Consider the following 13,851-nt stretch of genomic DNA (forward strand, 5'->3'; position numbering starts at 1 on the left):
ACACAGTATCTGCTCAATAGAAATTCCCATAAAATGTGAACCCAATAAAGAATAGAGTTACTTTTAGGGCTTTTACTATCTGCAAAATAAAGTTATGCTTTAAATCATTCTTTAATTACTTAAAAAGTCTTTAATACTTTTTAATAGACTGTATCATTATTTCCTATTAACCTATATATAACTTCGAACAAATTCTTCTTCCTTTGTGTTTAGACTGCTTAAAATTTTTGGAAAGTCTACATCCAGTTCTAAGACTTATGTTTAGAGTTAGTCACTTAAATCTCTTCCTTTTACTCATTTTCAGCTTCTTTACTTTTTAAAAATATTATCTACTATCTTAGCTAGGAATCTGGAAAGTAGTTTATAATTTACAGTATCTAAGAAAATCATTCGAAGAATCTGTTCTGAGCTTACTTTCACTTAATTTCATTTTATTCTCACAAATACCATATTACAAAATATATTCCAGTCAATAAGGAGTATATTATTCCAAATGAAGAAGGTTATTTATCCATGTCCCATAACCATTAACTCATACAGCCAGAATTTGAAACTCCTCAGTCTGATACTAAAACCCTTATCTATCCCTAATCACACTGCTATCCTTCCTATCTTCTGTAAAAAGGCAAATAAAAGTCTCTTGGTTGTGCCATTAAATAGAATATCAGGAGGATACATTTACCTTCCATTACCTTTCATTCTCAACCCAAATGCCCCTATTGGAAAAGTACAAGTTGCTACTATATAGAACACAAGGAAAATAACTTGATAATCTTTGATAAAACACAGTGGGGCTTTACTAGAACTAGTGACAGCTATAAAAAAAACTATGCAAAATTATTTACCATTTCAAGGACAAGAGGTCTTGCACCAGAAATAGGTGATTATATTTATGGATCTAATTTCTTATTTTTTTCCCATTTATTTTTATTAGTTGGAGCCTAATTACTTTACAATATTGTAGTGGTTTTTGCCATACATTGACATGAATCAGCCATAGATTTACATGTGTTCCCCATCCCGATCCCCCCTCCCGCCTCCCTCTGCATACCATTCACCATTGCAACAAAAAGAATAAAATACTTAGGAGTATATCTACCTAAAGAAACAAAAGACCTATACATAGAAAACTATAAAACACTGATGAAAGAAATCAAAGAGGACACAAATAGATGGAGAAATATACCGTGTTCATGGATTGGAAGAATCAATACTGTGGATCTAATTTCTGAAACTAAATCATCACTATAGAAATAAAAAGACTATTTTATAGAACCATGTCATTATCAATAATCCTCTTAGTATACACAAAGGCAATGTAAGAGTTCCTACCCATGATCCTATGGGTTGGTTCAAGGTCTAATGTTATTTCCTTTATCAAATACATTTTCCTTCTTTCATTTTCATCTTTACCTGTCTCTCTCCTACTTCACATGTTTAACTCAAGAAACACTCTGGTATAATCTTAAGAATCTGAAGGTTTATATTCTGATTCTGACTTCCATTGTCCTCCTAGGCATAGAAGACATATTAGTAAAAAAGGACAAAGAAGTAGGATCAATAATACTGATGCTGCTTATTTATATGTAAGTACATTCGATGGCATAAATACTCTCCAATTACAAGATCTCATTAAAGTGACTACAGATATAGAAATCTAGCACCACAGGCATTTCAAACAACTCAATATACTAATTTTAGATGTATTCTAAAAAATTCATATACCTTAAATAACATTCATTTTTACAGCAGAATATAATCAGTAAAACTATAAATAGGAAGCTTTGAAGGAATGTTTGTCACTTATTTGAATTAGCACTTTTCAATTTAAACGTATGATCCCTCAAATGTAAAGTCAAAATATGATCTGAAAGAAGGCACTGTTATCTATCTTATGAAAAAGTAAGCCCTAAATAAAATTCCAGCAAAATTATCTATAATTGTGTTTATATTATATGAATGACTTGCTGTTTCTCAAAAACAGCATGTGGAAACTAAGTAATTCTCAAACTTGCAAAGTATTTCCATGTGCTTAACAAGAAAACTATCCAAAACAAACAATGCTTAAGAAATATTTTATTATTTTTATTACCCTACCATCTGTTTTAGTCCTTTTTTCCCCCTTTGGTTTCACTCACCTTCTTTCTTTCTGTTGCCTGCCTATTGCTCATAGTAGCACTTCTAAAGAATAAGGCAGCAAAATTAGATAGCGTGTTGGGGACTTTAGTCCCAGATATTACTTGACAATGACATAGTCTACAGTTAAATATCTATGGACATAAACTCCTAAATAAGTTAATACACACCTCAATGAAAATACTAAATATACTATGGTATCTTTCACCTAGTCTTCAAGATTATCATTCAATATTCACCAAAGGGAAAATATAGTAAGATCCTGTGTTTCTTAAAAAAAGTTAATACCTTTTATTACTATAAGCCTTAATTTTACATGTGTTTTTATCTAACAAATATATAGAAAATAGATATATATGGGTGTATGTACATAAAATCTGATGAGGCAGCAGAAAAATTTAAAAGCACAACATGAAGTAAAACAAAAAACTAAAACACTATTACCATTTCTCACTAGCAAAGATGCTTAAGTAGCCCCTCCACAAACAGGTATTGTTGAATTCCATGGCTATGAAAATGTGAGGAAAAAGGCAAATATACAAAGAAATAAGTTATGATTATAAATATTTTTAAAACAGAGTAAAAACATGTATAATCTTCCTTTAAAACTTACCTATTTATACTAAAGCCCAAAGAGGTGACAAAATCAGGGAAGCTGAAGCCCTACTGGGCTCTAAAAGTGTAGAAAGACAAAGAGAACATTTTGAAAGCAGTAAATGAAAAAATGACTATTGACATACAAGGGGACCCCAATAAGATCAAATGACTTCTAATCAGAAACCACAGAAGTCTGAATGTGGTAGGATGATATATTAAAAATCCTGAAAGAAAAATACTGTCAACTAAGAATTCTTTGTCCAACAAAACAGAGGCAAAATAAAGACATTTCAAGATAAACAAAGACTGAGTAATTTGTTGAGAGCACACATGCACCACAAAAAATAATAATAGTACTAAAGAAGTCTTTCAGGCTAAAATGAAATAAAAGCAGGTAGTAACTAAATTGTCACAAAGAAATAAAGAACATTAAAGGGGTAATTATATGGGTAAGTATAAAAGACATGAAAAAAAACCTTTCTCCCCTTTATCTCCCCTTGTTTTTAAAATAACTTAAAAAATGGTAAAACAGTGTAATTTGGCTTTTAACACATAAAAGATACATGACAATAATAGCACACAAGAGTAAAAATAAATGGAGTTAATCTGGATCAAAGATTCTATATTAGTGGTATTGAATTAGTATTAACATGAAGTAGTATGCAATAAGTTAAGATGCATACTGTAACTTTAAAAAGTAACTCAGCAAAACACAGCAAAAAAAAATTTTAATATTGAAACACAAAACAAAGCAATAAAAAATGAACAAAATGGACATGTGACATATAGAAAACAAATATAAAAATGGCTAATGTAAATCATATCTATAATTACATTAACTGTAAGTGGGTAAATACACCAATCAAATGGCAAAGATTGTCAGACTGGAAAAACAAAATCCAACTATACAATGTCTATAAAAGACACATCAGGATCACACACACAGAATAGACTGAAAACAAAAATGCAGAACAAGATAAACTGTGTAAATAAAAACCATCAGAGAGCCACAGAGTAGTCTTAAAGAAAAAAACTTACGTAACTGAAGACAAAACTAGACAATTCAACAGTAAAAATTTCACTATTCCAATCTCAGTAACTGACAATCCTGACCAAAAACCAGTGAGGATACAGAATATTTAAACAATATCATTAATCAATCAACATGATGCAACATCCAGCACTCCACCCAAACAACAGTAAAATACATATTAGTTTGAAGTGCACATAAAAAATTTTCCACAATAGAAAATATATTGGGCCATAAAGTAAGTATCAATAAGTTTAACAGGATTAGACTCATACAACATAGTTCTCTAACGACAAAAGACTTAAACTGGAAATCAACAAGAAAAAATAATTTAGGAAATTTACAAATATTTGGAAATTAAACAACACACTGCTAAATAACTGATGGTCAAAGAAGAAATAACAAGAAAAATAAAATATTTTCAACTGTATAAAAATTAAAACACAAATTATTAGGGCAACTAAAGCAGTGCAGACAGGGATTTATAGCTTTAAATTCCATTCTAGGAAAGAAGATCTCAAAGCAATAACTTAAGCTTCCCTCTTAAGAAATGGGGAAAAGAAGAGCAAAGTAAGGAGAAAGGATATAATAAATATTAGACTAAAAATCAATAAAACAGAAATCAGAAACAACAGGGAAAAAATTAATAAAGCCAAAGATGATTCTTAGAAAAGATCAACAAAACTGCCACAGTGATAGCTTGACTGACCAAGAGTAAAAAAGACACAAACTATCCAAGTAGGAAATGAAAGAAGTGACATCCCACCTGACCCTACAGAATTTCAACTTAGATGAAGTCAATCAATTCCAAGGAAGACTCAAATTACTAACAGGGAGACAGTGACAGAGGAAATGAGAGGGAAAGAAGAGGAGAGAGAGGGGAAGGAAATACAGAACAGACTTTTGAACTCTGTGGGAGAAGGTGAGGGTGGGATGTTTTGAAAGAACAGCATGTATATTATCTACGTGAAACAGATCACCAGCCCAGGTTGGATGCATGAGACAAGTGCTCGGGCCTGGTGCACTGGGAAGACCCAGAGGAATCGGGTGGAGAGGGAGGTGGGAGGGGGGATCGGGATGGGGAATACGTGTAAATCTATGGCTGATTCATATCAATGTATGACAAAACCCACTGGAAAAAAAATAAAAATAAAAATAAAAATAAATAAACTTAAAAAATAAAATAAAATAAAAAATAAATAAATAAAAAGATAAAAATTAACTGTGAAGAAAAAAAAAGAAAAACAAAAGAAAATGAAAATGTCTAAACAGACCATACAAAGTAAGGAAATTTAAAAGTACTAGGAAACCTTCCCATTTAAGAAAAACCAAAGCCAGATAGTCTCACTGGTGAAATCTATCAAATTTTAAAGAAGGAATACTACCAATTCATTACAAATTCCTCAAGAAAACAAAAAACTAGGAAGTATTTTCCAACTTGTTCTATGAAGCCAATATTCCCTGACACCAAAACCAGGCAGTCATGTTGTAACATGAATGCAGCATTAAAAGTATTCTGTTAAGGATGTTAGATTAAAAGACCACATATTATACAATTCCTTATACAGAAAAATGTGCCAAAAAATCAAAGACAACTCTATAGAGACAGAAAGCAGAGAAATGGTCTTAGAGTAGGAAGAAGAACTAACTGCAAACTGTCACAGGAATATTTCTGGGGTGATGAAATCCAGTAGTCCCCTACATATGAATGAGTTCTATTCTGAGAACAAAGTTAGCCTAGGTACACAACTTATACAATCAGCCATATAGTACTGTACTGTAATGGGTTTATCATAATTTTCACATACATAATACATAAAAAACAAACACAAGAAATAAAACATTTTTAATCTTACAATACACTACTTCGAAAAGTACACTAGTACAGTACAACAGGCGGCATACAAGGGCTAGCTAGCATCGAGTGAACAAGGCAAGCAGAGTCACTGACTGGAGGAGAGATGGGGTAGAAGATGTGAGAGCTGTAGGACCATTAGCAACAGGAGACAGAGGGCAAAGCTACAATTTCACTCTCACCTGACACTAATGGAATGCATGTTCACATTTGAAAGCTCTCAACTTGAAGGTTCCTATGTAGGGAATTAACTGTATTCTAAAACTGTATTATGGTTGTGTATCTCTTAAATATCACTAAAAATCATTAAATTATAAACTATTAAGTGGATTTTAATGTATGAAATTATTCTTTGATAATCCTGTTCTAGAAAAAAGCTGATTCTTTGAATAAATCAACAGTTTCTTGTTAGACCTATCAAAATAAAAGAGAATACTGGAAATTTTAAAAGAAATATTACTCTAACACTTACATGCATCAAAAGAATTTTGAGGAAATATTACAAACATCTTTATGCCAACAAATATGAAATGCTCAAAATTTCTTGAAAACAACAACTTAAAAAAAAGAACATCTAATAGCATACATCTATTTATATAAATTTAGTTGACCAAAAACCTACATGCAAACAAAATTAGAGTACCAGATTGGTTTCGCTAGTGAACTCTATAAACATTTTTGGAAGAAACAACACCACCTTATTACAAACTCTTTCAAGTACATGGGAGGAGACCCCACTTTCAAATAAGACCAAGTGGGCTGACAAAACTGTTCCAGGCATTACTGGTAAAAATGTTACCAGTATTACCCTGATACCACAGACAAAGACATCTAAAGGCAAAGAACACTGTGGACCAATACTCCCCATAAATGCAGACATAAAAAATTCTTAATAAAAGTATTAGCAAATTAAATATACATGTATCACAACTATGGAGAATGATGCAGAATATATCACAGTAACATAAAGCTAATTTAACATTTGAAAATTTAACTAAACATTAACAATATAATGTACTGTAATGAAGAAAAATCATATTCAACATAGTAAAAAAGCATCTGAAAAACATCAATATCCACTCAAAAATTTTCTAAAATTACTGTACACAAAAAATAAGATGAACTTTCCTCACTCTTATTGAAGGCATCCATGAAAATTCTACAACTAATATGATATATAATGTCCAAAGACTAAATGATTTTCCCTTTCAGTAGAGAATAAGGCATTGCAATACGGCAAGACAAAGAAAAAAAAGGCAGAAAGGAAGAAGTAAAACTGTCTCCACATGTACATGGCATGAATACCCCCCCAAAAAAAAACCCTAAAAGCAACTACTAAAAATAATAAGTAGTGCTCACTTCAGCAGCACATATACTAAAACTGGAACGATACAGAGAAGATTAGCATGGCTCCTGTGCGAGAATGATACGCAAATTCGTGAAGCGTTCCATATTTTTGAATGTGTGGGTATGAATGATCAAGTCCTTTGTGAATATTTCAGCCAAGCAGGCAAATTCTTAATGTTCACATCATTAAGTAAAACCTGATTCTTCTAAAAATAAGTAAATAAATAAATTAAATAAATAAAAATAATAAGTAGAATGAGCCAGAGCATAAGATATAAAAAGTTCACACTTGGAGTAAGCACAAGAAAAATGAAATTTTAAGTAACTATTTCCTTGAAATATTTCAATGCAAAGAAATAGAGGATAATTTATTTCAATGAAAAGAAATAAATTTATTTTATTTATCAATTTATTTATTTATAAAATAATATTAAAAAATATAAATTATAAAATAATTTATTAAATAATTTATAAAATATTTATCAAATAAATAAATTTATATCAATGCAAAGAAATAAATCTATTTATTTATTTATAAATTTACCTATTTATCAAATAAGTTTATTTATCAGTAAACTGGAATAAATTTATTTCAATTCAAAGAAATAAGAGGAAAACAATACAATGGGAAATACTAGAGATCTCTTCAAGAAAATTAGAGATACCAAGGGAACATTTCATGCAAAGATGGGCACAATAAAGGACAAAAATGGTATGGACCTAACAGTAGCAGAAGATATTAAGAAGAGGTGGCAAGAATACACAGAAGAACTATACAAAAAAGACCTTTATCACCCAGAAAACCACAATGGTGTGATCACTCACCTAGAGCCAGATATCCTGGATTGTGAAGTCTTAGGAAGCCTTAGGGGCCTTAGGAAGCATCACTATGAACAAAGCTAGTGGAGGTGATGGAATTCCAGGTGAGCTATTTCAAACCCTAAAAGATGATGCTGTGAAACTGTTGCATTCAATATACCAGCAAATTTGGAAAACTCAGCAGTGGCCACAGGACTGCAAAAGGCCAGTTTATATCCCAATCCCAAAGAAAGGCAATGCCAAAGAATGTTCAAATTACCATACAATTGCACTCATCTCACATGCTAGCAAAGTAATGCTCAAAATTCTCCAAGCCAGGCTTCAATGATACATGAACCGTGAACTTCCAGATGTTCAGGCTGGATTTAGAAAACAGGAACCAGAGATCAAATTGCCAACATACGATGGATCACAGAAAAAGCAAGAGAGTTCCAGAAAAATACCTACTTCTGCTTAATTGACTATGCCAAAGCCTTTGACTGTGTGGACCACAACAAGCTGTGGAAAATTCTTCAAGAGAGGGGAATACGAGACCATCTTAACCTGCCTCCTGCGAAATCTGTATGCAGGTCAAGAAGCAACAGCTAGAACTGGACATGGAACAATGGACTGGTTCCAAATTAGGAAAGGAGTACAGGGCTATATATTGTCACCCTGCTTATTTAGCTTCTATGCAGAGTACATCGTGTGAAATGCTGGGCTGGGTGAAGCTCAAACTGGAATCAAGATTACCGGGGCAAATATCAATAACCTCAGATATGCAGATGACACCACTGTCATGACAGAAAGTGAAAAGGAACCAAAGAGCCTCATGATGAAAGTGAAAGAGGAGAGTGAAAAAGTTGACTTAAAACTCAACATTCAAAAAAAGAAGATCATGGAATCCGGTCCCATCACTTCATGACAAACAGATGGAGAAACAATGAAAACAGTGACAGACTTTATTTTCTTGGGCTCTAAACTCACTGCAGACGATGACTACAGTCATGAAATTAAAAGACGCTTACTCCTTGGAAAAAAAGCTATGACCAACCAGACAGCATATTAGAAAGCAGAGACATTACTTTGCCCACAAAGGTCCATCTAGTCAGAGCTATGGTTTTTCCAGTAGTCATATACACATGTGAGAGCTGGACCATAAAGAAGGCTGAGCATCAAAGAATTGGTGTTTTTGAACTGTGGTGTTGGAGAAGACTCTTGAAGAATCCCTTGGACTGCAAGGAGACCAAGCCAGTCAATTCTAATGGAAAGTCATTAGAAGGACTGAATAGTCATTGGAATATTCATTGGAAGGACTGACGCTGAAGTTCCAATACTCTGACTACCTGATGCGAAGAGTCAACTCACTGGAAAAGACCCTGTTGCTGGGAAAGACTGAAGGCAGGAGGAGAAGGGGATGACAGAGGACAAAATGGTTGGATGGCATCACTGACTCAATGGACATGAGTTTAAGCAAATTCTGGGAGGTGGTGAAGGACAGGGAAACCTGGCATGCTTCAGTCCACAGGGGTGCAAAAAGTCGGACACAACTGAGCGACTGAGTAACAAATCAAAGCCTTGATTTGTTACTGAGTTACTGGAACTGAATAGAGAGAACAGAAGTAACATACAATCAAGTAAGTTTAAATAAAGGCACCAAATGTGCACAAGCAACCCAATGGAGAAAAGAAAGTATTTTCAACAAATAGTACTGGAAAAACTGTATGGTCATATGCAAAAACTGGACCCCATATGTACTTTACATCATACATAAAACTTAATCTAAGATGAATCAAGAATCTACCTATAAAATAAAAAACCATAAAGCTTACAAACACAAGAATATTTTTTGACTTTAGGAAATTTAAAGGTTGATTACAGCTTCCCTGTAGCTCAGACAGTAAAGCGTCTGCCTACAATGTGGGAGACCTGGGTTCGATCCCTGGGTCGGGAAGATCCCCTGGAGAAGGAAATGGCAACCCACTCCAGTACTCTTGCCTAGAAAATCCCATGGACTGAGGAGCCTGGTAGGCTACAGTCCATGGGGTTACAAAGAGGCGACACGACTGGGCGACTTCACTTCACTTCTATACTTACAGAAAACAGAAGGGTAATAACCTTAAAAGAAAAAAATCCATAAATGAGCCTTAATCTAAATCAAAACATTGGATCATCAAAACATACCATTAAGAAAACAAAAAAGTAGAGAATTCTCTGGCAGTCCAGAGAATTTGGGCCTTGCCAATGGCCCAGGTTCAATTCCTGGTCAAGGAACTAAGATCCCACAAAACGCATGACCCAAAAAAAAAAAAAAATTTTTTTTTTTTTAAAAGAAAATGAAAAAGTAAGCTACAGACTCGGATACATTATTTGTAAAACAGATTATCTGACAAAAGACTTGTATGCAACATTTTAATTCTCAAGGAAATACAAATTAAGATCACAATGACATACCATTAAACACCCACCAAAAGAGTTAAATTCAAAATGCTGACAGAATTAAGTAAGGACAAAAAGTGGCGTAATCAAAACTCTCATACTACTGGTGTGAGTATAAAGCTGTGCAGCTGTCACAGAAAAAAATGATCGGTATTTTCTTCTAAAATTTAAATACATATACCATAAATAAAAAATTTCACTCATATTCTGAACTAAGACTTTAAAACATGTGTTTACATCATCAGTAGAAAAGATGGAAAGCCCAGATATAAACCCACACACCTATGGTCAATTAATCTACAACAAAGGAAGCAAGAATATACAATGGAGAAAACAGTCTCTTCAATAAGAGGTGCTGGGAAAACTGAACAACTACAAGTAAAAGAATGCAGACCATTCTCTAACACCACATATAAAAACAAACTCCCCAGATGAGCCACAAAGGTAGTCCTTTGCACAGCAAATGAAACCATAAACAAAATGAAAAGACAACCCACAGAATGGGAGATAATATTCGCGAATGAAGTGACCAAACAAGGAATTAAATCTCCAAAATAAACAAAGGGCCCATGCAGCTCAATATCAGTAAAACAACCCAATCAAAAAATAGGCAAAAGATCTAACTAGACATTTCTCCAAAGAAAACATACAGATGGCCGAGAGGCACATGAATGGCCAGTCAGAATGGCCATCACCAAAAGGCCAAGAATAATAAATACTGGAGAGGGTGTGGAGAAAAGGGAACCCTGCCACAGTATTGGTTGGAAAGTGAATTGGTCAAAGCTATGGTTTTTCCGGCAGTCATGTACAGATGTAAGAGCTGGACTGTAAGAAGGCTGAACATTGAAGAATTGATGCTTTTAAACTGTGGTGCTGGAGAACACTGTTGAGAGTCCCTTGGACTGCAAGGAGATGAAACCAGTCAATCCTAGAGAAAATCAACCCGGAATATTCACTGGAAGGACTGATGCTGAAGTTCCAATACTTTGGCCACCTAATGCAAAGCACTGACTCATTAGAAAAGACTCTGATGCTGGAAAAGATTGAAGGCAAAAGGAGAAGGGGGCAGCAGAAGTTGAGATAGTTAGGTAGCATCACCGACTCAATGGACATTAACTGAGCAAGCTGAGCCTGGCGTGCTGCAATCCATTGGGTGGCAGAGAGTCAAACACAACTTAGTGACTGAACAACAATGACAAAATAGTACAACCATTGTGGAGAATAATATGAAAGTTTCTTAAAAAACTAAAACTACCAGAAGATCCAATAATGCCATTTCTGGGCATATATCTGGAAAATACTATAATTTGAAGAGATACCTGCACCCCATGTTCACTGCAGCACTATTTACAATAAGTACGTTATAGAAGCAACCTTAATGCCCATCAACAGAGGAATGGATAAAGAAGATGTGATATATTTACACAATGGAATATTAACCATACAAATGAGTGAAATTATGCCATTTGCAGCATGTGTGCGTGCATGCTCGCTCAGTCATTCAGTTGTTTTAGACTCTTTGTGACCCTATGGACTGTAGCCACCAGGATTCTCCCATGGACAGAGGATATGGTCTCCCATGGAATACTGGAGTGGGTTGCCATTTCCTACTTCAAGGGATCTTCCCAACTCAGGGATTGAACCCACATCTCCTGCACTGACGGGTGGATTCTTTACCACTGAGCCACCTGAGAAGCCAAAGTAAGCCAGACAGAGAAAGACAAATATCATATGATGTCATTCATACATGGACTCTAAAAAAAAAAAGATAGAAGCAAACATTTACAAAACAAATAGATTCACAGACTTTGAAAACAAACTTACGGTTACCCAAGGGGAAGGGGGGGATAAATTAGGAGTTTGGGATTAACATATACACATTACTATTTCATATATGGATAGATATATATAAAATAGATAATCAACAAGGACCTACTATATAGCACAGGGAACTCTACTTAGTATTCTGTAATAAGTTATATGGGATAAGAATCTGAGAAAGATATATGTATATATCTTTGGATAGATATATATATACATATATATGGATATATGTATACATATACCTGAATAATTCAGCCGTATACCTGAAACTAACACAGCACTGTAAATGAATTATACTCTAAAATAGTCAAATTTTAAAAAGTAAAAAAATTAATAAAACATTTTTACAAAAATAACATATAAGAAAGTTCATAGAAGCTTTAAACAGTCAAAAACTACAAAAAGCTCAGGTAATTGTCAACAACAGAACCATAAAACTGGTATATTCAAATAAACAGAATACTATATAGCAAAAAAAAACGAATTTCTGATATACAAAATAACATGAATGAATCTCAAAATATTATGCTGCTACTTCAGCATATGACCATTTTACTGTAAGAGGACTAGAAAGACCATTCCCCACATTAAGCAACTAAAAAACAAAAAATTATAAGAATCAATGGTTTTCAGAAATTAGAAACTGAGTATCAGTCAGTACAGGATCCTGATCTCCAAGGAAAAGGAAATGAAGAGGTATCTGTATTGCTCTGGTGTACTACATAGAGGCAATTTCCAGGCCATGATGTGTGGAAGAGGAACTCAAACAAAGCTTGTGAGTCAAGGAAACTGACAGCACATTCAGGGCTGTCAAGGTAGCTATAATGTAAAGGTTAGATTACCAGAAAAGAAAATGCTGCACACAGAGAGAAAACTCTGAAGCAGGAGTTGCAAACATTTTCCGTAAAGGGTAGATAAATTTTTTAGGTTTTGCAGGCTACTTAACTCTGCCATTAAAACATGAAAGCAGACAAAGACAATACATAAATGAATGAGTATGGCTATGTTCCAATATAACTTTAGTTACGGTAACAGGTGGTAGGTGGAACTTGGCCTGTGAGCTGTAAATCTGCCCACCTCTGCTCTAGAGATCTACAGAATGATGTCCTTAACTTACGCCTGGGTGATGTGCACATGAGTGTGATTACTCAAGCTGAAGCTCCAATACTTTGGCCACCTGATGCGAAGAGTCAGCTCACTGGAAAAGACTCCGATGCTAGGAAAGGTTGAGGACAGGAAGAGACGGGGACACCACAGGATGAGATGGTTGGATAGCATCACTGACTCAATGGACATGATTTGGAGCAAACTCCAGGAGATAGTGAGGGACAGGGAAGCTTGGCATTCTGCAGTCCATGGGGTCACAAAGAGTTGGATACAACTTAGCAACTGAACTACAAAAAATAAAATAACTGGAAAGAAATAGCTCAAAAGAATTCCCAAAACTCATATGACCAGAACAGTTTGAAGTCTCAATAAACAAGGGAAAAAGCCTCTCAATACATGGGACATCACATACAGAGCCCTCAAAACGGTACAACTTCAGAGTAGAGCTAAATTAGCCTAACATTTAAATCTCTTCTTATAGACCCTAGCAATGCTTAAAAGAAATTCATGCAAAGATCTAACAGATTACAGGTAACTTAACTACACCCCCAAAGTCTGAAAATATTAATGAAATGTCATAAATTACCAGGTATTCAAAAACAAGGCAGAAATATATAACCCATACCAGGAGGGGAAAAAACTGTCAATAGAAGCAGATAGAGAAATGACAGGATGGAATTATCAGACAAGGACATTAAAACTAAGTTCTTAAGAAGTG

The 13,851-nt window shown here is 34.2% G+C and overlaps 1 protein-coding gene and 1 non-coding gene across 2 annotated transcripts in view; one reads left to right on the forward strand and one right to left on the reverse strand.

Moving 5' to 3' along the window:
- Window positions 1-13,851, reverse strand: part of MNAT1 (MNAT1 component of CDK activating kinase) — a 197,978-nt gene that overhangs the window by 105,486 nt on the left and 78,641 nt on the right. The gene's annotated exons all lie outside the window — the stretch shown is intronic.
- On the forward strand, window positions 6,970-7,076 carry LOC133067499 (U6 spliceosomal RNA). The gene has a single exon (XR_009695291.1). It is a non-coding gene; the product is annotated as a U6 spliceosomal RNA (small nuclear RNA).

The sequence above is a fragment of the Dama dama genome, chromosome 12 (assembly GCF_033118175.1).
Source record: "Dama dama isolate Ldn47 chromosome 12, ASM3311817v1, whole genome shotgun sequence".
Lineage (NCBI taxonomy): Eukaryota > Metazoa > Chordata > Mammalia > Artiodactyla > Cervidae > Dama > Dama dama.